We start from the raw sequence: 22,140 nt of genomic DNA on the forward strand, positions 1-22,140 counted from the left end.
TTGCTAACGTTTTCCAGGTGGTTGCTAAGGTGTTGCTAAGTGGTTGCTAGGCAGTTGCTAACGTTTTACAGGTGGTTGCTAAGGTGGTTGCTAAGCAGTTAATAGGTGGTTGCAAAGCCCTGGCTGGGGTGCCGGGGTGTCCAAACTTTTGACTGATAGCTGCTCCATACAGCAGCTCCTCCATACACTCACAGTACTGGAGGAGCAGGGGAGAGAAGGGGTTCCGTGCGCAGAGCTGCTCGTGTGTGAGATGGAACTCTGGGCCCCCCATTCATTTCTATGGGGCAACTTCGTACGACATTTGTACGAAATCCGTACGACGTATCGTTTCGTAAAGCATATTTTCGGAAAGAACTCACTAAGTTCTATAGACCATCCGAATTTCGTCTTCATATCTCAAAAATTGTGACGTTCACAGCCGTTCAAAAATCTTCTAGTTCATTGTCTATGGAAAAAATGACGTACGTTTACGAAGTTTTTACGAAAACCGTACGATATATCGCTCCAAAAAGCACAAGCAACGTAATTCACTATAGGTCCCACGATCCCTGAAAATTTCGTGATTCTACGTTGAAAGCCCTAGGAGGAGATGCGTTTAACAAAAGTGGGGAAGAATAATAATAACTAGAAAAGGTAAAGTTCGTGAACGAACTTTAAGTTGGCTTGGAAAAGAACGCTAATAACGTTAAAAAGTTAAAATGGTTGCTAAGCTTTTTCTGTCTGAAGAGTGTGAAGAGTCATTGATATGCTGTTAACGCTAAATGCTAAAAACGCTGACATCTAAAAACATTTGGTTAAACGCTGAAATCTAAAAACATTTGGTTAAACGCTGAAATCTAAAAATGTTTGATTAAACGCTGAAATCTAAAAACGTTTGGTTCAACGATTAAATCTAAAAACATTTGGTTAAACGCTGAAATCTAAAAACGTTTGATTAAACGCTGACATCTAAAAACGTTTGGTTAAACGCTGAAATCTAAAAACATTTGGTTAAACGCTGACATCTAAAAACGTTTGGTTAAACGCTGAAATCTAAAAACGCTTGTTTAAATGCTGAAATCGTAAAACTTTTGGTTAAACTTTTGATTGCTAATGTGTTGCTAGGCGGTTGCTATCATTTCTGAAAAGGTTGCTAAGCTGTTGCTAGGCAATTGCTAACATATAACAGGTGGTTGCTAAGGTGTTGCTAGGTGGTTGCTAGGGTGTTGCTAGGTTGTTGCTATCATTTCTAAAGTGGTTGCTAAGTGGTTGCTAGGCAGTTGCTATCGTTTTCCTAGTGGTTGTTAAGGTGTTGCTAAGTGGTTGCTAGGCAGTTGCTATCATTTCTAAAGTGGTTGCTAAGTGGTTGCTAGGCAGTTGCTATCGTTTTCCTAGTGGTTGTTAAGGTGTTGCTAAGTGGTTGCTAGGCAGTTGCTATCATTTCTAAAGTGGTTGCTAGGCAGTTGCTAACGTTTTCCCAATGGTTGTTAAGGTGTTGCTAAGTGGTTGCTAGGCAGTTGCTTTCGTTTCTAAAGTGGTTGCTAAGTGGTTGCTAGGCAGTTGCTAACGTTTTCCAGGTGGTTGCTAAGTGGTTGCTAGGCAGTTGCTAACGTTTTCCAGGTGGTTGCTAGGCAGTTGCTAAGTGGTTGCTAGGCAGTTGCTAACGTTTTCCAAGTGGTTGCTAGGCAGTTGCTAAGTGGTTGCTAGGCAGTTGCTAACATTTTCCAGGTGGTTGCTAAGTGGTTGCTAGGTAGTTGCTAACATATTCCAGGTGGTTGCTAGGCAGCTGCTAAGTGGTTGCTAGGCAGTTGCTAACGTTTTCCAGGTGGTTGCTAGGCAGTTGCTAAGTGGTTGCTAGGCAGTTGCTAACGTTTTCCAGGTGGTTGCTAAGTGGTTGCTAGGCAGTTGCTAACGTTTTCCAGGTGGTTGCTAGGCCGTTGCTAAGTTGTTGCTAGGCAGTTGCTAACGTTTTCCAGGTGGTTGGTAAGTGGTTGCTAGGCAGTTGCTAACGTATTCCAGGTGGTTGCTAGGTAGTTGCTAAGTGGTTGCTAGGCAGTTGCTAACGTTTTCCAGGTGGTTGCTCAGTGGTTGCTAGGCAGTTGCTAACGTTTTCCAGGTGGTTGCTAAGTGGTTGCTAGGCAGTTGCTAACGTATTCCAGGTGGTTGCTAGGCAGTTGCTAAGTGGTTGCTAGGCAGTTGCTAACGTTTTCCAAGTGGTTGCTAGGCAGTTGCTAAGTGGTTGCTAGGCAGTTGCTAACGTTTTCCAGGTGGTTGCTAAGTGGTTGCTAGGCAGTTGCTAACGTTTTCCAAGTGGTTGCTAGGCAGTTGCTAAGCGGTTGCTAGGCAGTTGCTAACGTTTTCCAAGTGGTTGCTAGGCAGTTGCTAAGTGGTTGCTAGGCAGTTGCTAACGTTTTCCAGGTGGTTGCTAAGTGGTTGCTAGGCAGTTGCTAACATTTTCCAGGTGGTTGCTAGGCAGTTGCTAAGTTGTTGCTAGGCAGTTGCTAACGTTTTCCAGGTGGTTGCTAAGTGGTTGCTAGGCAGTTGCTAACGTATTCCAGGTGGTTGCTAGGCAGTTGCTAAGTGGTTGCTAGGCAGTTGCTAACGTTTTCCAGGTGGTTGCTCAGTGGTTGCTAGGCAGTTGCTAACGTTTTCCAGGTGGTTGCTAAGGTGTTGCTAAGTGGTTGCTAGGCAGTTGCTAACGTTTTCCAGGTGGTTGCTAAGGTGGTTGCTAAGCAGTTATTAGGTGGTTGCTAAGCCCTGGCTGGGGTGCCGGGGTGTCCAAACTTTTGACTGATAGCTGCTCCATACAGCAGCTCCTCCATACACTCACAGTACTGGAGGAGCAGGGGAGAGAAGGGGTTCCGTGCGCAGAGCTGCTCGTGTGTGAGATGGAACTCTGGGCCCCCCATTCATTTCTATGGGAAAACTTCGTACGAGATTTGTACGAAAACCGTACGACGTATCGTCGAAACGTTAAAATTTTCGGAAAGAACGCGGTAAGTTCTATAGACCGTCCGATTTTTGTCTTTGTATGTCAAAAATTGTTACCTACACAGTCGTTCAAAGTTGTCCCCCATTCATTTCCTATGGGAAAAAAAAGCGTACGTTTACGAAGTTTTTACGAAAACCGTACGATGTATCGCTTAAAAAAGCACAAGCAACCTATTCGGGTATAGGTCCTACGATACTGCAAAATTTCGTGGTTCTACGTCAAAAGCCCTAGGAGGAGATAGTGATTAAATTTTGAGCGCGGAATAATAATAATAATAATAATAAGATTACGAAGAACAGTAAGTTGGCTTTTCCAAGCCAACTTAATAAGAAGAAGATTACGAAGAACAATAAGTTGGCTTTTCCAAGCCAACTTAATAATAAGAAGAAAACGAAGAACAATAAGTTGGCTTTTCCAAAGCCAACTTAATAATAAGAAGATTACGAAGAACAATAAGTTGGCTTTTCCAAGCCAACTTAATAAGAAGATTACGAAGAACAATAAGTTGGCTTTTCCAAGCCAACTTAACTAGAAAAGGCAAAGTTCGTGAACGAACTTTAAGTTGGCTTGGAAAAGAGCGCTAATAACGTTGAAAAGTTAAAATGGTTGACAGAAACTTAAAAAGCTGTTTCTGTCTGAAGAGTGTGAAGAGTCGTTGCTATGCTGTTAACTTTTGGCTAAAAGCTAAATACCAAAAACGCTGTAATCTAAAAACGTTTGGTTAAATGCTTAAATCTAAAAACATTTGGTTAAACGCTGAAATCTAAAAACCTTTGGTTAATTGCTTACATCTAGAAATGTTTTGTAAGATGCTGAAATCCAAAAACTTTTGGTTAAACACTGAAATCTTAAAACGTTTGTTTAACAGCTGAAATCTAAAAACTTTTGGTTAAACGCTGAAATCTTAAAACGTTTGTTTTCATGTTGAAATCTCGAAACTTTTGGTTAAATGCTGAAATCTAAAAACTTTTGGTTAAATGTTGAAATCTAAAAAATTTTGGTTAAGTGCTGAAATCTAAACCTTTTGGTTACATGCTGAAATCTAAACACTTTCCAGGTGGTTGCTAAGGTGTTGCTATAGTATCTGGGGTGGTTGCTGAGGTGTTGCTAGGTGGTTGCTAAGGTGTTGCTATGGTATCCAGGGTGGTTGCTAAGGAGTTGCTAGGTGGTTGCTAAGGTGTTGCTATGGTATCCAGGGTGGTTGCTAAGGTGTTGCTATGGTATCCAGGGTGGTTGCTAAGGTGTTGCTAGGCAGTTGCTAAGTGGTTGCTAGGCAGTTGCTAACGTTTTCCAAGTGGTTGCTAGGCAGTTGCTAAGTGGTTGCTAGGCAGTTGCTAACATTTTCCAGGTGGTTGCTAAGTGGTTGCTAGGTAGTTGCTAACATATTCCAGGTGGTTGCTAGGCAGCTGCTAAGTGGTTGCTAGGCAGTTGCTAACGTTTTCCAGGTGGTTGCTAAGTGGTTGCTAGGCAGTTGCTAACGTTTTCCAGGTGGTTGCTAGGCAGTTGCTAAGTGGTTGCTAGGCAGTTGCTAAGTGGTTGCTAGGCAGTTGCTAACGTTTTCCAAGTGGTTGCTAAGTGGTTGCTAACTGGTTGCTAGGCAGTTGTTATCATTTCTAAAGTGGTTGCTAAGTGGTTGCTAGGCAGTTGCTAACGTTTTCCTAGTGGTTGCTAAGTGGTTGCTAGGTAGTTGCTAACATATTCCAGGTGGTTGCTAGGCAGCTGCTAAGTGGTTGCTAGGCAGTTGCTAACGTTTTCCAGGTGGTTGCTAAGTGGTTGCTTGGCAGTTGCTAACGTTTTCCAGGTGGTTGCTAGGCAGTTGCTAAGTGGTTGCTAGGCAGTTGCTAACGTTTTCCAAGTGGTTGCTAGGCAGTTGCTAAGTGGTTGCTAGGCAGTTGCTAACGTTTTCCAGGTGGTTGCTAAGTGGTTGCTAGGCAGTTGCTAACGTTTTCCAGGTGGTTGTTAGGCAGTTGCTAAGTGGTTGCTAGGCAGTTGCTAACGTTTTCCAGGTGGTTGCTCAGTGGTTGCTAGGCAGTTGCTAACGTTTTCCAGGTGGTTGCTAAGTGGTTGCTAGGCAGTTGCTAACCTATTCCAGGTGGTTGCTAGGCAGTTGCTAAGTGGTTGCTAGGCAGTTGCTAACGTTTTCCAAGTGGTTGTTAGGCAGTTGCTAAGTGGTTGCTAGGCAGTTGCTAACGTTTTCCAGGTGGTTGCTAAGTGGTTGCTAGGCAGTTGCTAACGTTTTCCAGGTGGTTGCTAGGCAGTTGCTAAGTGGTTGCTAGGCAGTTGCTAACGTTTTCCAAGTGGTTGCTAGGCAGTTGCTAAGTGGTTGCTAGGCAGTTGCTAACGTTTTCCAGGTGGTTGCTAAGTGGTTGCTAGGCAGTTGCTAACATTTTCCAGGTGGTTGCTAGGCAGTTGCTAAGTTGTTGCTAGGCAGTTGCTAATGTTTTCCAGGTGGTTGCTAAGTGGTTGCTAGGCAGTTGCTAACGTATTCCAGGTGGTTGCTAGGCAGTTGCTAAGTGGTTGCTAGGCAGTTGCTAACGTTTTCCAGGTGGTTGCTCAGTGGTTGCTAGGCAGTTGCTAACGTTTTCCAGGTGGTTGCTAAGTGGTTGCTAGGCAGTTGCTAACGTATTCCAGGTGGTTGCTAGGCAGTTGCTAACGTTTTCCAAGTGGTTGCTAGGCAGTTGCTAAGTGGTTGCTAGGCAGTTGCTAACGTTTTCCAGGTGGTTGCTAAGGTGTTGCTAAGTGGTTGCTAGGCAGTTGCTAACGTTTTCCAGGTGGTTGCTAAGGTGGTTGCTAAGCAGTTATTAGGTGGTTGCTAAGCCCTGGCTGGGGTGCCGGGGTGTCCAAACTTTTGACTGATAGCTGCTCCATACAGCAGCTCCTCCATACACTCACAGTACTGGAGGAGCAGGGGAGAGAAGGGGTTCCGTGCGCAGAGCTGCTCGTGTGTGAGATAGAACTCTGGGCCCCCCATTCATTTCTATGGGAAAACTTCGGACGACATTTGTACGAAAACCGTACGACGTATCGTCGAAACGTTAAAATTTTCGGAAAGAACGCGGTAAGTTCTATAGACCGTCCGATTTTTGTCTTTGTATGTCAAAAATTGTTACCTACACAAACGTTCAAAGTTGTCCCCCATTCATTTCCTATGGGAAAAAAAAGCGTACGTTTACGAAGTTTTTACGAAAACCGTACGATGTATCGCTTAAAAAAGCACAAGCAACCTAATCGGGTATAGGTCCTACGATACTGCAAAATTTCGTGATTCTACGTCAAAAGCCCTAGGAGGAGATGCGTATAGAAATTTGAGCGCGGAATAATAATAATAATAATAATAACTAGAAAAGGCAAAGTTCGTGAACGAACTTTAAGTTGGCTTGGAAAAGAACACTAATAACGTTAAAAAGTTAAAATGGTTGCTAAGCTGTTTCTGTCTGAAGAGTGTGAAGAGTTGTGGATATGCTGTTAACTTTTGGCTAAACGCTAAATAACAAAAACGCCGAAATCTAAAAATGTTTGGTTAAACGCTGAAATCTAAAAACGTTTGGTTAAACGCTGAAATCTAAAAACGTTTGGTTAAACGCTGAAATCTAAAAACGTTTGGTTAAACGCTGAAATCTAAAGACGTTTAGTTAAACGCTGAAATCTAAAAACGTTTGTTTAAATGCTGAAATCGTAAAACTTTTGGTTAATCTTTTGATTGCCAATTTGATGCTAGGCAGTTGCTATCATTTCAGAAGTGGTTGCTAAGCTGTTGCTAGGCAGTTGCTAATGTTTTCCAGGTGGTTGCTAAGCTGTTGCTAACTGGTTGCTAGGCAGTTGCTAACATATTACAGGTGGTTGCTAAGGTGTTGCTAGGTGGTTGCTAGGTTGTTGCTAGGGTGTTGCTATGGTATGCGGGGTGGTTGCTAAGATGTTGCTAGGTGGTTGCTAGGTGGTTGATAACTTGTTGCTAGGTGGTTGCTAAGGTGTTGCTATGGTATCCGGGGTGGTTGCTAAGGTGTTGCTAGGTGGTTGCTAGGCAGTTGCTATCATTTCTAAAGTGGTTGCTAAGTGGTTGCTAGGCAGTTGCTAACGTTTTCCTAGTGGTTGTTAAGGTGTTGCTGAGTGGTTGCTAGGCAGTTGCTAACGTTTCCCAGGTGGTTGCTAAGTGGTTGCTATGCAGTTGCTAACGTTTTCCAGGTGGTTGCTAGGCAGTTGCTAAGTGGTTGCTAGGCAGTTGCTAACGTTTTCCAAGTGGTTGCTAGGCAGTTGCCAAGTGGTTGCTAGGCAGTTGCTAACGTTTTCCAGGTGGTTGCTAAGTGGTTGCTAGGCAGTTGCTAACGTTTTCCAGGTGGTTGCTAGGCAGTTGCTAAGTTGTTGCTAGGCAGTTGCTAACGTTTTCCAGGTGGTTGCTAAGTGGTTGCTAGGCAGTTGCTAACGTATTCCAGGTGGTTGCTAGGCAGTTGCTAAGTGGTTGCTAGGCAGTTGCTAACGTTTTCCAGGTGGTTGCTCAGTGGTTGCTAGGCAGTTGCTAACGTTTTCCAGGTGGTTGCTAAGTGGTTGCTAGGCAATTGCTAACGTATTCCAGGTGGTTGCTAGGCAGTTGCTAAGTGGTTGCTAGGCAGTTGCTAACGTTTTCCAAGTGGTTGCTAGGCAGTTGCTAAGTGGTTGCTAGGCAGTTGCTAACGTTTTCCAGGTGGTTGCTAAGTGGTTGCTAGGCAGTTGCTAACGTTTTCCAAGTGGTTGCTAGGCAGTTGCTAAGTGGTTGCTAGGCAGTTGCTAACGTTTTCCAGGTGGTTGCTAAGTGGTTGCTAGGCAGTTGCTAACATTTTCCAGGTGGTTGCTAGGCAGTTGCTAAGTTGTTGCTAGGCAGTTGCTAACGTTTTCCAGGTGGTTGCTAAGTGGTTGCTAGGCAGTTGCTAACGTATTCCAGGTGGTTGCTAGGCAGTTGCTAAGTGGTTGCTAGGCAGTTGCTAACGTTTTCCAGGTGGTTGCTCAGTGGTTGCTAGGCAGTTGCTAACGATTTCCAGGTGGTTGCTAAGTGGTTGCTAGGCAGTTGCTAACGTATTCCAGGTGGTTGCTAGGCAGTTGCTAAGTGGTTGCTAGGCAGTTGCTAACGTTTTCCAAGTGGTTGCTAGGCAGTTGCTAAGTGGTTGCTAGGCAGTTGCTAACGTTTTCCAGGTGGTTGCTAAGTGGTTGCTAGGCAGTTGCTAACGTTTTCCAGGTGGTTGCTAGGCAGTTGCTAAGTGGTTGCTAGGCAGTTGCTAACGTTTTCCAAGTGGTTGCTAGGCAGTTGCTAAGTGGTTGCTAGGCAGTTGCTAACGTTTTCCAGGTGGTTGCTAAGTGGTTGCTAGGCAGTTGCTAACGTTTTCCAGGTGGTTGCTAGGCAGTTGCTAAGTGGTTGCTAGGCAGTTGCTAACGTTTTCCAGGTGGTTGCTAAGTGGTTGCTAGGCAGTTGCTAACATTTTCCAGGTGGTTGCTAGGCAGTTGCTAAGTTGTTGCTAGGCAGTTGCTAACGTTTTCCAGGTGGTTGCTAAGTGGTTGCTAGGCAGTTGCTAACGTATTCCAGGTGGTTGCTAGGCAGTTGCTAAGTGGTTGCTAGGCAGTTGCTAACGTTTTCCAGGTGGTTGCTCAGTGGTTGCTAGGCAGTTGCTAACGATTTCCAGGTGGTTGCTAAGTGGTTGCTAGGCAGTTGCTAACGTATTCCAGGTGGTTGCTAGGCAGTTGCTAAGTGGTTGCTAGGCAGTTGCTAACGTTTTCCAAGTGGTTGCTAGGCAGTTGCTAAGTGGTTGCTAGGCAGTTGCTAACGTTTTCCAGGTGGTTGCTAAGTGGTTGCTAGGCAGTTGCTAACGTTTTCCAGGTGGTTGCTAGGCAGTTGCTAAGTGGTTGCTAGGCAGTTGCTAACGTTTTCCAAGTGGTTGCTAGGCAGTTGCTAAGTGGTTGCTAGGCAGTTGCTAACGTTTTCCAGGTGGTTGCTAAGTGGTTGCTAGGCAGTTGCTAACGTTTTCCAGGTGGTTGCTAGGCAGTTGCTAAGTGGTTGCTAGGCAGTTGCTAATGTTTTCCAGGTGGTTGCTCAGTGGTTGCTAGGCAGTTGCTAACGTTTTCCAGGTGGTTGCTAAGTGGTTGCTAGGTAGTTGCTAACGTTTTCCAGGTGGTTGCTAGGCATTTGCTAAGTGGTTGCTAGGCAGTTGCTAACGTTTTCCAAGTGGTTGCTAGGCAGTTGCTAAGTGGTTGCTAGGCAGTTGCTAACGTTTTCCCGGTGGTTGCTAAGTGGTTGCTAGGCAGTTGCTAACGTTTTCCAGGTGGTTGCTAGGCAGTTGCTAAGTGGTTGCTAGGCAGTTGCTAACGTTTTCCAAGTGGTTGCTAGGCAGTTGCTAAGTGGTTGCTAGGCAGTTGCTAACGTTTTCCAGGTGGTTGCTAAGGTGTTGCTAAGTGGTTGCTAGGCAGTTGCTAAGGTTTTCCAGGTGGTTGCTAAGGTGGTTGCTAAGCAGTTATTAGGTGGTTGCTAAGCCCTGGCTGTGGTGCCGGGGTGTCCAAACTTTTGACTGATAACTGCTCCATACAGCAGCTCCTCCATACACTCACAGTACTGGAGGAGCAGGGGAGAGAAGGGGTTCCGTGCGCAGAGCTGCTCGTGTGTGAGATGGAACTCTGGGCCCCCCATTCATTTCTATGGGAAAACTTCGTACGACATTTGTACGAAAACCGTACGACGTATCGTCGAAACGTTAAAATTTTCGGAAAGAACGCGGTAAGTTCTATAGACCGTCCGATTTTTGTCTTTGTATGTCAAAAATTGTTACCTACACAAACGTTCAAAGTTGTCCCCCATTCATTTCCTATGGGAAAAAAAAGCGTACGTTTACGAAGTTTTTACGAAAACCGTACGATGTATCGCTTAAAAAAGCACAAGCAACCTATTCGGGTATAGGTCCTACGATACTGCAAAATTTCGTGATTCTACGTCAAAAGCCCTAGGAGGAGATGCGTATAGAAATTTGAGCGCGGAATAATAATAATAACTAGAAAAGGCAAAGTTCGTGAACGAACTTTAAGTTGGCTTGGAAAAGAATGCTAATAACGTTAAAAAGTTAAAATGGTTGCTAAGCTGTTTCTGTCTGAAGAGTGTGAAGAGTCGTGGATATGCTGTTAACTTTTGGCTAAACGCTAAATGCCAAAAACGCCGAAATCTAAAAATGTTTGGTTAAACGCTGAAATCTAAAAACGTTTGGTTAAACGCTGAAATCTAAAAACGTTTGGTTAAACGCTGAAATCTAAAAACGTTTGGTTAAACGCTGAAATCTAAAGACGTTTAGTTAAACGCTGAAATCTAAAAACGTTTGTTTAAATGCTGAAATCGTAAAACTTTTGGTTAATCTTTTGACTGCCAATTTGATGCTAGGCAGTTGCTATCATTTCAGAAGTGGTTGCTAAGCTGTTGCTAGGCAGTTGCTAATGTTTTCCAGGTGGTTGCTAAGCTGTTGCTAACTGGTTGCTAGGCAGTTGCTAACATATTACAGGTGGTTGCTAAGGTGTTGCTAGGTGGTTGCTAGGTTGTTGCTAGGGTGTTGCTATGGTATGCGGGGTGGTTGCTAAGATGTTGCTAGGTGGTTGCTAGGTGGTTGATAACTTGTTGCTAGGTGGTTGCTAAGGTGTTGCTATGGTATCCGGGGTGGTTGCTAAGGTGTTGCTGAGTGGTTGCTAGGCAGTTGCTAACGTTTCCCAGGTGGTTGCTAAGTGGTTGCTATGCAGTTGCTAACGTTTTCCAGGTGGTTGCTAGGCAGTTGCTAAGTGGTTGCTAGGCAGTTGCTAACGTTTTCCAAGTGGTTGCTAGGCAGTTGCTAAGTGGTTGCTAGGCAGTTGCTAACGTTTTCCAGGTGGTTGCTAAGTGGTTGCTAGGCAGTTGCTAACGTTTTCCAGGTGGTTGCTAGGCAGTTGCTAAGTTGTTGCTAGGCAGTTGCTAACGTTTTCCAGGTGGTTGCTAAGTGGTTGCTAGGCAGTTGCTAACGTATTCCAGGTGGTTTCTAGGCAGTTGCTAAGTGGTTGCTAGGCAGTTGCTAACGTTTTCCAGGTGGTTGCTCAGTGGTTGCTAGGCAGTTGCTAACGTTTTCCAGGTGGTTGCTAGGCAATTGCTAACGTATTCCAGGTGGTTGCTAGGCAGTTGCTAAGTGGTTGCTAGGCAGTTGCTAACGTTTTCCAAGTGGTTGCTAGGCAGTTGCTAAGTGGTTGCTAGGCAGTTGCTAACGTTTTCCAGGTGGTTGCTAAGTGGTTGCTAGGCAGTTGCTAACGTTTTCCAAGTGGTTGCTAGGCAGTTGCTAAGTGGTTGCTAGGCAGTTGCTAACGTTTTCCAGGTGGTTGCTAAGTGGTTGCTAGGCAGTTGCTAACATTTTCCAGGTGGTTGCTAGGCAGTTGCTAAGTTGTTGCTAGGCAGTTGCTAACGTTTTCCAGGTGGTTGCTAAGTGGTTGCTAGGCAGTTGCTAACGTATTCCAGGTGGTTGCTAGGCAGTTGCTAAGTGGTTGCTAGGCAGTTGCTAACGTTTTCCAGGTGGTTGCTCAGTGGTTGCTAGGCAGTTGCTAACGTTTTCCAGGTGGTTGCTAAGTGGTTGCTAGGCAGTTGCTAACGTATTCCAGGTGGTTGTTAGGCAGTTGCTAAGTGGTTGCTAGGCAGTTGCTAACGTTTTCCAAGTGGTTGCTAGGCAGTTGCTAAGTGGTTGCTAGGCAGTTGCTAATGTTTTCCAGGTGGTTGCTAAGTGGTTGCTAGGCAGTTGCTAACGTTTTCCAGGTGGTTGCTAGGCAGTTGCTAAGTGGTTGCTAGGCAGTTGCTAACGTTTTCCAAGTGGTTGCTAGGCAGTTGCTAAGTGGTTGCTAGGCAGTTGCTAACGTTTTCCAGGTGGTTGCTAAGTGGTTGCTAGGCAGTTGCTAACGTTTTCCAGGTGGTTGCTAGGCAGTTGCTAAGTGGTTGCTAGGCAGTTGCTAATGTTTTCCAGGTGGTTGCTCAGTGGTTGCTAGGCAGTTGCTAACGTTTTCCAGGTGGTTGCTAAGTGGTTGCTAGGCAGTTGCTAACGTTTTCCAGGTGGTTGCTAGGCAGTTGCTAAGTGGTTGCTAGGCAGTTGCTAACGTTTTCCAAGTGGTTGCTAGGCAGTTGCTAAGTGGTTGCTAGGCAGTTGCTAACGTTTTCCCGGTGGTTGCTAAGTGGTTGCTAGGCAGTTGCTAACGTTTTCCAGGTGGTTGCTAGGCAGTTGCTAAGTGGTTGCTAGGCAGTTGCTAACGTTTTCCAAGTGGTTGCTAGGCAGTTGCTAAGTGGTTGCTAGGCAGTTGCTAAGTGGTTGCTAGGCAGTTGCTAACGTTTTCCAGGTGGTTGCTAAGGTGTTGCTAAGTGGTTGCTAGGCAGTTGCTAAGGTTTTCCAGGTGGTTGCTAAGGTGGTTGCTAAGCAGTTATTAGGTGGTTGCTAAGCCCTGGCTGGGGTGCCGGGGTGTCCAAACTTTTGACTGATAACTGCTCCATACAGCAGCTCCTCCATATACTCACAGTACTGGAGGAGCAGGGGAGAGAAGGGGTTCCGTGCGCAGAGCTGCTCGTGTGTGAGATGGAACTCTGGGCCCCCCATTCATTTCAATGGGAAAACTTCGTACGACATTTGTACGAAAACCGTACGACGTATCGTCGAAACGTTAAAATTTTCGGAAAGAACGCGGTAAGTTCTATAGACCGTCCGATTTTTGTCTTTGTATGTCAAAAATTGTTACCTACACAAACGTTCAAAGTTGTCCCCCATTCATTTCCTATGGGAAAAAAAAGCGTACGTTTACGAAGTTTTTACGAAAACCGTACGATGTATCGCTTAAAAAAGCACAAGCAACCTATTCGGGTATAGGTCCTACGATACTGCAAAATTTCGTGATTCTACGTCAAAAGCCCTAGGAGGAGATGCGTATAGAAATTTGAGCGCGGAATAATAATAATAATAATAATAATAAGAAGAAGATTACGAAGAACAGTAAGTTGGCTTTTCCAAGCCAACTTAATAATAACTAGAAAAGGAAAGTTCGATAACGAACTTTAAGTTGGCTTGGAAAAGTACGTTAAATAGTTAAATAACGTTGAATAGTTAAAATGGTTGCTAAGATATTTCTGTCTAAAGCGTGTGAAGAGTGGTTGCTATGCTGTTGACTTTCGGCTAAATGTTGAAGTCCAAAAAGTTTTGGCTAACATGGTGAAAAGCTTATAATTATCTTATAAAGTAAAGTGTTGCTAAGTGGTTGCTAGGTAGATGCTAGGCAGTTGCTAATGTAGTCCACATCGTTGCTTAGTGCTTGCTAATTGGTTGCTAGGCAGTTGCGAACATATTCCAGGTGGTTGCTAAGCTGTTGCTAACTTGTTGCTAGGCAATTCCTAACGTATTCCAAATGGTTTTTAAGTGGTTATTAGGCAGTTTCTAATATTTTCCAGGTGGTTGCTAACTGGTTGCTATGGTATCTGGGGTGGTTGCTAAGGTGTTGCTAGGTGGTTGCTAAGGTGTTGCTATGGTATCTGGGGTGGTTGCTAAGGTGTTGCTAGGTGGTTGCTAGAGGGTTGCTAGGTGGTTGCTAAGGTGTTGCTATGGGATCCGGGGTGGTTGCTAAGGTGTTGCTATGGTATCCGGGTTGGTTGCTAAGGTGTTGCTAGGTGGTTGCTAAGGTGTTGCTATGGTATCCAGGGTGGTTGCTAAGGTGTTGCTAGGTGGTTGCTAGGGTGTTGCTAGGCGGTTGCTATGGTATCCAGGGTGGTTGCTAAGGTGTTGCTAGGTGGTTGCTAAGGTGTTGCTAGGTGGTTGCTATGGTGTTGCTATGGTATCCGGGGTGGTTGCTAAGGTGTTGCTAGGTGGTTGCTAAGGTGTTGCTATGGTATCCAGGGTGGTTGCTAAGGTGTTGCTAGGTGGTTGCTAGGTGGTTGCTAGGGTGTTGCTAGGTGGTTGCTAAGGTGTTGATTTGGTATCCAGGGTGGTTGCTAAGGTATTGCTAGGTGGTTGCTAAGGTGTTGCTAGGTGGTTGCTAAGGTGTTGCTATGGTATCCGGGGTGGTTGCTAAGGTGTTGCTAGGTGGTTGCAAGGTGGTTGCTAAGGTGTTGCTAGGTGGTTGCTAGGGTGTTGCTAGGTGGTTGCTAAGGTTTTGCTAGGTGGTTGCTAAGGTGTTGCTATGGTATCCAGGGTGGTTGCTAAGGTGTTGCTAGGTGGTTGCTAAGGTGTTGCTATGGTATCCGGGGTGGTTGCTAAGGTGTTGCTAGGTGGTTGCTAAGGTGTTGCTAGGCGGTTGCTAAGGTTTTGCTAGGTGGTTGCTAAGGTGTTGCTATGGTATCCAGGGTGGTTGCTAAGGTGTTGCTAGGTGGTTGCTAAGGTGTTGCTATGGTATCCGGGGTGGTTGCTAAGGTGTTGCTAGGTGGTTGCTAAGGTGTTTCTAGGTGGTTGCTAAGGTGTTGCTAGGTGGTTGCTAAGGTGTTGCTAGGTGGTTGCTAAGGTGTTGCTATGGTATCCGGGGTGGTTGCTAAGGTGTTGCTAGGTGGTTGCTAGGCGGTTGCTTAAGTGTTGCTATGGTATCCGGGGTGGATGCTATGGTGTGGTTGCTAAGGTGTTGCTAGGTGGTTGCTAAGGTGTTGCTATGGTATCCAGGGTGGTTGCTAAGGTGTTGCTAGGTGGTTGCTAAGGTGTTGCTATGGTATCCTAGGTGGTTGCTAAGGTGTTTCTAGGTGGTTGCTAAGGTGTTGCTAGGTGGTTGCTAAGGTGTTGCTATGGTATCCAGGGTGGTTGCTAAGGTGTTGCTAGGTGGTTGCTAGGTGGTTGCTAGGGTGTTGCTAGGTGGTTGCTAAGGTGTTGCTATGGTATCCAGGGTGGTTGCTAAGGTGTTGCAAGGTGGTTGCTAAGGTGTTGCTAGGTGGTTGCTAAGGTGTTGCTATGGTATCCGGGGTGGTTGCTAAGGTGTTGCTAGGTGGTTGCAAGGTGGTTGCTAAGGTGTTGTTAGGCGGTTGCTAAGGTGTTGCTATGGTGTCTAGGGTGGTTGCTAAGGTGTTGCTAGGTGGTTGCTAAGATGTTGCTATGGTATCTGGGGTGGTTGCTAAGGTGTTGCTAGGTGTATCTAACTGGTCGCTAGGCAGTTGCTACCATTTCTAAAGTGGTTGCTAAGCAGTTGCTAGGCAGTTGCTAACGTTTTCCAGGTGGTTGCTAAGGTGTTGCTATCTGGTTGCTAGGCAGTTGCTAACGTATTACACATGGTTGCTAAGTGGTTGCTAGGCAGTTGCTAATGTTTTCCAGGTGGTTGCTAAGGTGTATCTAACTGGTTCCTAGGCAGTAGTAGATAAAAAGAAAGATTGTTAAATGTAGAAGTACAGAAAAAGGGAGAGCCTGAAATAGAGAAGTAGAGAGAAAATCAGCGTGAGAAGTAGAGAAAGAACACCCGAGAATGTGAGAAAAAGAGTGACAAGTAGAGAGAAATATTGAGCGAGAGAAAGAGAATTAGGGAAAAAGAGAGATCGAGAAATAAAGAAGTAGAGAAAGAAAAAGGATGTAGTAGAGAGATAGATAGAAAGAGAAAGCAAGACAGAAAAGTAGAGTGAAAGAGAAGTAGAGAGAAGAGCGAGAAATAAAGAGAGAGTAAGAGAGAAATAGAGAAATAGAAAAGTAGAAAGAAAGAGACATAGAAAAGTAGAGAGAGTGAGAAAGAGAGGGTGAGAAATAGAGAAGTAGAGAGAGAGTGAGAAAGAGAGAGTGAGAAATAGAGAAGTAGAGAGAGTGAGAAATAGAGACGTAGAGAGAGAGTGAGAAAGAGAGTGAGAAATAGAGAAGTAGAGAGAGAGTGAGAAATAGAGACGTAGAGAGAGAGTGAAAAAGAGAGTGAGAAATATAGAAGTAGAGAGAGTGAGAAATATAGAAGTAGAGAGAGAGAGTGAGAAATAGAGACGTAGAGAGAGAGTGAGAAAGAGAGAGTGAGAGAGAAGTAGAGAGAGAGTGAGAAATAGAGTGAGAAATAGACGTAGAGAGAGAGTGAGAAAGAGAGTGAGAAATAGAGACGTAGAGAGAGAGTGAGAAATAGAGACGTAGAGAGAGAGTGAGAAAGAGAGTGAGAAATAGAGGAGTAGAGAGCAAAAGAGAGTGAGAAATAGAGAAGTAGAGAGCAAAAGAGAGAGTGAGAAGTAGAGAAGTAGAGAGCAAAAGAAAGAGTGAGAAATATAGAAATAGAGAGAGAGTGGGAAAGAGAGTGAGAATTAGAGAAGTAGAGAGCGAAAGAGAGAGTGAGAAAGAGAGTGGTTGCAAAGCCCTGGCTGGGGTGCCGGGGTGTCCAAACTTTTGACTGATAGCTGCTCCATACAGCAGCTCCTCCATACACTCACAGTACTGGAGGAGCAGGGGAGAGAAGGGGTTCCGTGCGCAGAGCTGCTCGTGTGCGAGATGGAACTCTGGGCCCCCCATTCATTTCTATGGGAAAACTTCGTACGAAAATTGTACGAAAACCGTACGTCGTATCGCTTCGCAACCTGCTATTAATTTAAAGATCTCGGTAAGATCTATAAGCTCGCCAAATTTGGTCTTCGTATCTCAAAAATTGTGGCGGTTACGGACGTTTAAAATTTCGCCCCATTCATTCCTATGGGGAAAAAATGCGTACGTTTACGAAGTTTTTACGAAAACCGTACGATAAATCGCTCCAAAAAGCACAAGCACGCTAAGTTGGCATAGGTCCTACGATCCGTGAAAGTTTCGTGATTCTACGTTGAAAGCTCTAGGAGGAGTAGCGTACAGAAAAAAAGGCGTAAGAATAATAATAATAACTAGAAAAGGAAAGTTCGATAACGAACTTTAAGTTGGCTTGGAAAAGTACGTTAAATAGTTAAATAACGTTGAATAGTTAAAATGGTTGCTAAGATATTTCTGTCTAAAGCGTGTGAAGAGTGGTTGCTATGCTGTTGACTTTCGGCTAAATGTTGAAGTCCAAAAAGTTTTGGCTAACATGGTGAAAAGCTTATAATTATCTTATAAAGTAAAGTGTTGCTAAGTGGTTGCTAGGCAGTTGCTAATGTAGTCCACATCGTTGCTTAGTGCTTGCTAATTGGTTGCTAGGCAGTTGCGAACATATTCCAGGTGGTTGCTAAGCTGTTGCTAACTTGTTGCTAGGCAATTCCTAACGTATTCCAAATGGTTTTTAAGTGGTTATTAGGCAGTTTCTAATATTTTCCAGGTGGTTGCTAACTGGTTGCTATGGTATCTGGGGTGGTTGCTAAGGTGTTGCTAGGTGGTTGCTAAGGTGTTGCTATGGTATCTGGGGTGGTTGCTAAGGTGTTGCTAGGTGGTTGCTAGAGGGTTGCTAGGTGGTTGCTAAGGTGTTGCTATGGGATCCGGGGTGGTTGCTAAGGTGTTGCTATGGTATCCGGGTTGGTTGCTAAGGTGTTGCTAGGTGGTTGCTAAGGTGTTGCTATGGTATCCAGGGTGGTTGCTAAGGTGTTGCTAGGTGGTTGCTAGGGTGTTGCTAGGCGGTTGCTATGGTATCCAGGGTGGTTGCTAAGGTGTTGCTAGGTGGTTGCTAAGGTGTTGCTATGGTATCCGGGGTGGTTGCTAAGGTGTTGCTAGGTGGTTGCTAAGGTGTTGCTATGGTATCCAGGGTGGTTGCTAAGGTGTTGCTAGGTGGTTGCTAAGGTGTTGCTATGGTATCCTGGGTGGTTGCTAAGGTGTTGCTAGGTGGTTGCTAGGCAGTAGCTAAGGTGTTGCTATGGTATCCTGGGTGGTTGCTAAGGAGTTTCTAGGTGGTTGCTAAGGTGTTGCTAGGTGGTTGCTAAGGTGTTGCTAGGTGGTTGCTAAGGTGTTGCAATGGTATCCGGGGTGGTTGCTATGGTGTTGCTAAGTGGTTGCTAAGGTGTTGCTATGGTATCCGGGGTGGTTGCTAAGGTGTTGCTAAGTGGTTGCTAAGGTGTTGCTATGGTATCCAGGGTGGTTGCTAAGGTGTTGCTAGGTGGTTGCTAAGGTGTTGCTATGGTATCCAGGGTGGTTGCTAAGGTGTTGCTAGGTGGTTGCTAGGTGGTTGCTAGGGTGTTGCTAGGTGGTTGCTAAGGTGTTGCTATGGTATCCAGGGTGGTTGCAAAGGTGTTGCTAGGTGGTTGCTAGGTGGTTGCTAGGGTGTTGCTAGGTGGTTGCTAAGGTGTTGCTAGGTGGTTGCTAAGGTGTTGCTATGGTATCCAGGGTGGTTGCTAAGGTGTTGCTAGGTGGTTGCTAAGGTGTTGCTAGGTGGTTGCTAAGGTGTTGCTATGGTATCCGGGGTGGTTGCTAAGGTGTTGCTAGGTGGTTGCAAGGTGGTTGCTAAGGTGTTGCTAGGTGGTTGCTAGGGTGTTGCTAGGTGGTTGCTAAGGTTTTGCTAGGTGGTTGCTAAGGTGTTGCTATGGTATCCAGGGTGGTTGCTAAGGTGTTGCTAGGTGGTTGCTAAGGTGTTGCTATGGTATCCGGGGTGGTTGCTAAGGTGTTGCTAGGTGGTTGCTAGACGGTTGCTAGGCGGTTGCTAAGGTGTTGCTATGGTGTCGGTGGTGGTTGCTAAGGTGTTGCTAAGATGTTGCTATGGTATCTGGGGTGGTTGCTAAGGTGTTGCTAGGTGTATCTGACTGGTCGCTAGGCAGTTGCTACCATTTCTAAAGTGGTTGCTAAGCAGTTGCTAACGTTTTCCAGGTGGTTGCTAAGGTGTTGCTATCTGGTTGCTAGGCAGTTGCTAACGTATTACACATGGTTGCTAAGTGGTTGCTAGGCAGTTGCTAATGTTTTCCAGGTGGTTGCTAAGGTGTATCTAACTGGTTGCTAGGCAGTAGTAGATAAAAAGAAAGAGTGTTAAATGTAGAAGTACAGAAAAAGGGAGAGCCTGAAATAGAGAAGTAGAGAGAAAATCAGCGTGAGAAGTAGAGAAAGAACACCCGAGAATGTGAGAAAAAGAGTGACAAGTAGAGAGAAATATTGAGCGAGAGAAAGAGAATTAGGGAAAAAGAGAGATCGAGAAATAAAGAAGTAGAGAAAGAAAGAGGATGTAGTAGAGAGATAGATAGAAAGAGAAAGCAAGACAGAAAAGTAGAGTGAAAGAGAAGTAGAGAGAAGAGCGAGAAATAAAGAGTAAGAGAGAAATAGAGAAATAGAAAAGTAGAAAGAAAGAGACATAGAAAAGTAGAGAGAGTGAGAAATAGAGAAGTAGAGAGAGAGTGAGAAATAGAGAAGAAGAGAGCAAAAGAGAGTGAGAAATAGAGAAGCAGAGAGAGAGTGAGAAATAGAGAAGTAGAGAGAGAGTGAGAAAGAGAGAGTGAGAAATAGAGAAGTAGAGAGAGTGAGAAATAGAGAAGTAGAGAGAGAGTGAGAAATAGAGACGTAGAGAGAGAGTGAAAAAGAGAGTGAGAAATATAGAAGTAGAGAGAGTGAGAAATATAGAAGTAGAGAGAGAGAGTGAGAAATAGACGTAGAGAGAGAGTGAGAAAGAGAGTGAGAAATAGAGACGTAGAGAGAGAGTGAGAAATAGAGACGTAGAGAGAGAGTGAGAAAGAGAGTGAGAAATAGAGGAGTAGAGAGCAAAAGAGAGTGAGAAATAGAGAAGTAGAGAGCAAAAGAGAGAGTGAGAAGTAGAGAAGTAGAGAGCAAAAGAAAGAGTGAGAAATATAGAAATAGAGAGAGAGTGGGAAAGAGAGTGAGAATTAGAGAAGTAGAGAGCGAAAGGGAGAGTGAGAAAGAGAGAGTGGCTGGGGTGCCGGGGTGTCCAAACTTTTGACTGATAGCTGCTCCATACAGCAGCTCCTCCATACACTCACAGTACTGGAGGAGCAGGGGAGAGAAGGGGTTCCGTGCGCAGAGCTGCTCGTGTGCGAGATGGAACTCTGGGCCCCCCATTCATTTCTATGGGAAAACTTCGTACGAAAATTGTACGAAAACCGTACGTCGTATCACTTCGCAACCTCCTATTAATTTTAAGATCTCGGTAAGATCTATAAGCTCGCCAAATTTGGTCTTCGTATCTCAAAAATTGTGGCGGTTACGGACGTTTAAAATTTCGCCCCATTCATTCCTATGGGGAAAAAATGCGTACGTTTACGAAGTTTTTACGAAAACCGTACGATAAATCGCTCCAAAAAGCACAAGCACGCTAAGTTGGCATAGGTCCTACGATCCGTGAAAGTTTCGTGATTCTACGTTGAAAGCTCTAGGAGGAGTAGCGTACAGAAAAAAAGGCGTAAGAATAATAATAATAATAATAATAAGAAGATTACGAAGAACAAGAAGTTGGCTTTTCCAAGCCAACTTAATAATAATAATAATAAGAAGATTACGAAGAACAAGAAGTTGGCTTTTCCAAGCCAACTTAATAATAACTAGAAAAGGCAAAGTTCGTGAACGAACTTTAAGTTGGCTTGGAAAAGAACGCTAATAACGTTAAAAAGTTAAAATGGTTGCTAAGCTGTTTCTGTCTGAAGAGTGTGAAGAGTCATTGATATGCTGTTAACCTTTGGCTAATCGCTAAATGCTAAAAACGCTGAAATCAAAAAACGTTTGGTTAAACTCTGAAATCTAAAAACCTTTGGTTAAACGCTGATTTCTAAAAACGTTTGTTTAAATGCTGAAATCGTAAAACTTTTGGTTAAACTTTTGATTGCTATGTCTTGCTAGGCGGTTGCTATCATTTCTGAAATGGTTGCTAAGCTGTTGCTAGGCAGTTGCTAATGTTTTCCAGGTGGTTGTTAAGCTGTTGCTAACTGGTTGCTAGGCAGTTGCTAACATATACCAGGTAGTTGCTAAGGTGTTGCTAGGTGGTTGCTAGGGTGTTGCTAGGATGTTGCTAAGGTGTTGCTATGGTATCTGGGGTGGTTGCTAAGATGTTGCTAGGTGGTTGCTAGGGTGTTGCTATGGTATCCGGGGTGGTTGCTAAGGTGTTGCTAGGTGGTTGCTAGGGTGTTGCTATGGTATCTGGGGTGGTTGCTAAGGTGTTTCTAGGTGGTTGCTAGGTGGTTGCTAAGGTGTTGCTATGGTATCCGGGGTGGTTGCTAAGATGTTGCTAGGTGGTTGCTAAGGTGTTGCTATGCGGTTGCTAAGGTGTTGCTATAGTATCTGGGGTGGTTGCTAAGGTGTTTCTAGGTGGTTGCTAGGTGGTTGCTAAGGTGTTGCTATGGTATCCGGGGTGGTTGCTAAGATGTTGCTAGGTGGTTGCTAGGTGGTTGCTAAGGTGTTGCTATGGTATCTGGGGTGGTTGCTAAGGTGTTTCTAGGTGGTTGCTAGGTGGTTGCTAAGATGTTTCTATTGTATCCGGGGTGGTTGCTAAGATGTTGCTAGGTGGTTGCTAAGGTGTTGCTATGCGGTTGCTAAGGTGTTGCTATGGTATCTGGGGTGGTTGCTAAGGTGTTGCTAGGTGGTTGCTAAGGTGTTGCTATGGTATCCGGGGTGGTTGCTAGGTGGTTGCTAAGGTGTTGCTAGGTGGTTGCTAAGGTGTTGCTATGGTATCTGGGGTTGTTGCTAAGGTGTTGCTAGGTGGTTGCTAAGTGGTTGCTAGGTGGTTGCTAAGGTATTGCTAGGTGGTTGCTAACGTGTTGCTATGGTATCTGGGGTGGTTGCTAAGGTGTTGCTAGGTGGTTGCTAGGTGGTTGCTAAGTGGTTGATAGGCAGTTGCTAACGTTTTCCATTTGGTTGCTAAATGGTTGCTTAGTGGTTGATAGGCAGTTTCTATCATTTCTAAAGTGGTTGCTAGGCAGTTGCTAACATATTCCACGTGGTTACTTAGTGGTTGCTAGGCAGTTGCTGTCATTTCTAAAGTGGTTGCTAAGCTGTTGCTAGGCAGTTGCTAATGTTTTCCAGGTGATTGCTAAGGTGTTGCTAAGTGGTTGCTAGGCAGTTGCTATCATTTCTAAAGTGGTTGCTAAGTGGTTGCTAGGCAGTTGCTAACGCTTTCCAGGTGGTTGCTAGGCAGTTGCTTTCATTTCTAAAGTGGTTGCTAAGCTGTTGCTAGGCAGTTCCTAACATTTTCCTGGTGGTTGCTAAGGTGTTGCTAACTGGTTGCTAGGCAGTTGCTATAATTTCTAAAGTGGTTGCTAAGTGGTTGCTATGCAGTTGATAACATTTTCCAGGTGGTTGCTAAGGTGTAGATAACTGGTTGCTAGGCAGTTGCTAACGTATTCCAGGTGGTTGCTAAGTGGTTGCTAGGCAGTTGCTATAATTTCT

The 22,140-nt window shown here is 44.8% G+C and overlaps 1 long non-coding RNA gene across 1 annotated transcript; it reads left to right on the forward strand.

The window, feature by feature from the left end:
• Positions 1 to 11,801: 11,801 nt before the first annotated feature.
• LOC125785916 (uncharacterized) lies at positions 11,802 to 21,574 on the forward strand. The gene is made up of 3 exons (XR_007428205.1): positions 11,802 to 14,380; positions 20,913 to 21,128; positions 21,259 to 21,574. It is a non-coding gene; the product is annotated as an uncharacterized LOC125785916 (long non-coding RNA).
• Positions 21,575 to 22,140: the final 566 nt, after the last annotated feature.

Source organism: Astyanax mexicanus, chromosome 21, assembly GCF_023375975.1.
Source record: "Astyanax mexicanus isolate ESR-SI-001 chromosome 21, AstMex3_surface, whole genome shotgun sequence".
Classification (NCBI taxonomy): domain Eukaryota; kingdom Metazoa; phylum Chordata; class Actinopteri; order Characiformes; family Acestrorhamphidae; genus Astyanax; species Astyanax mexicanus.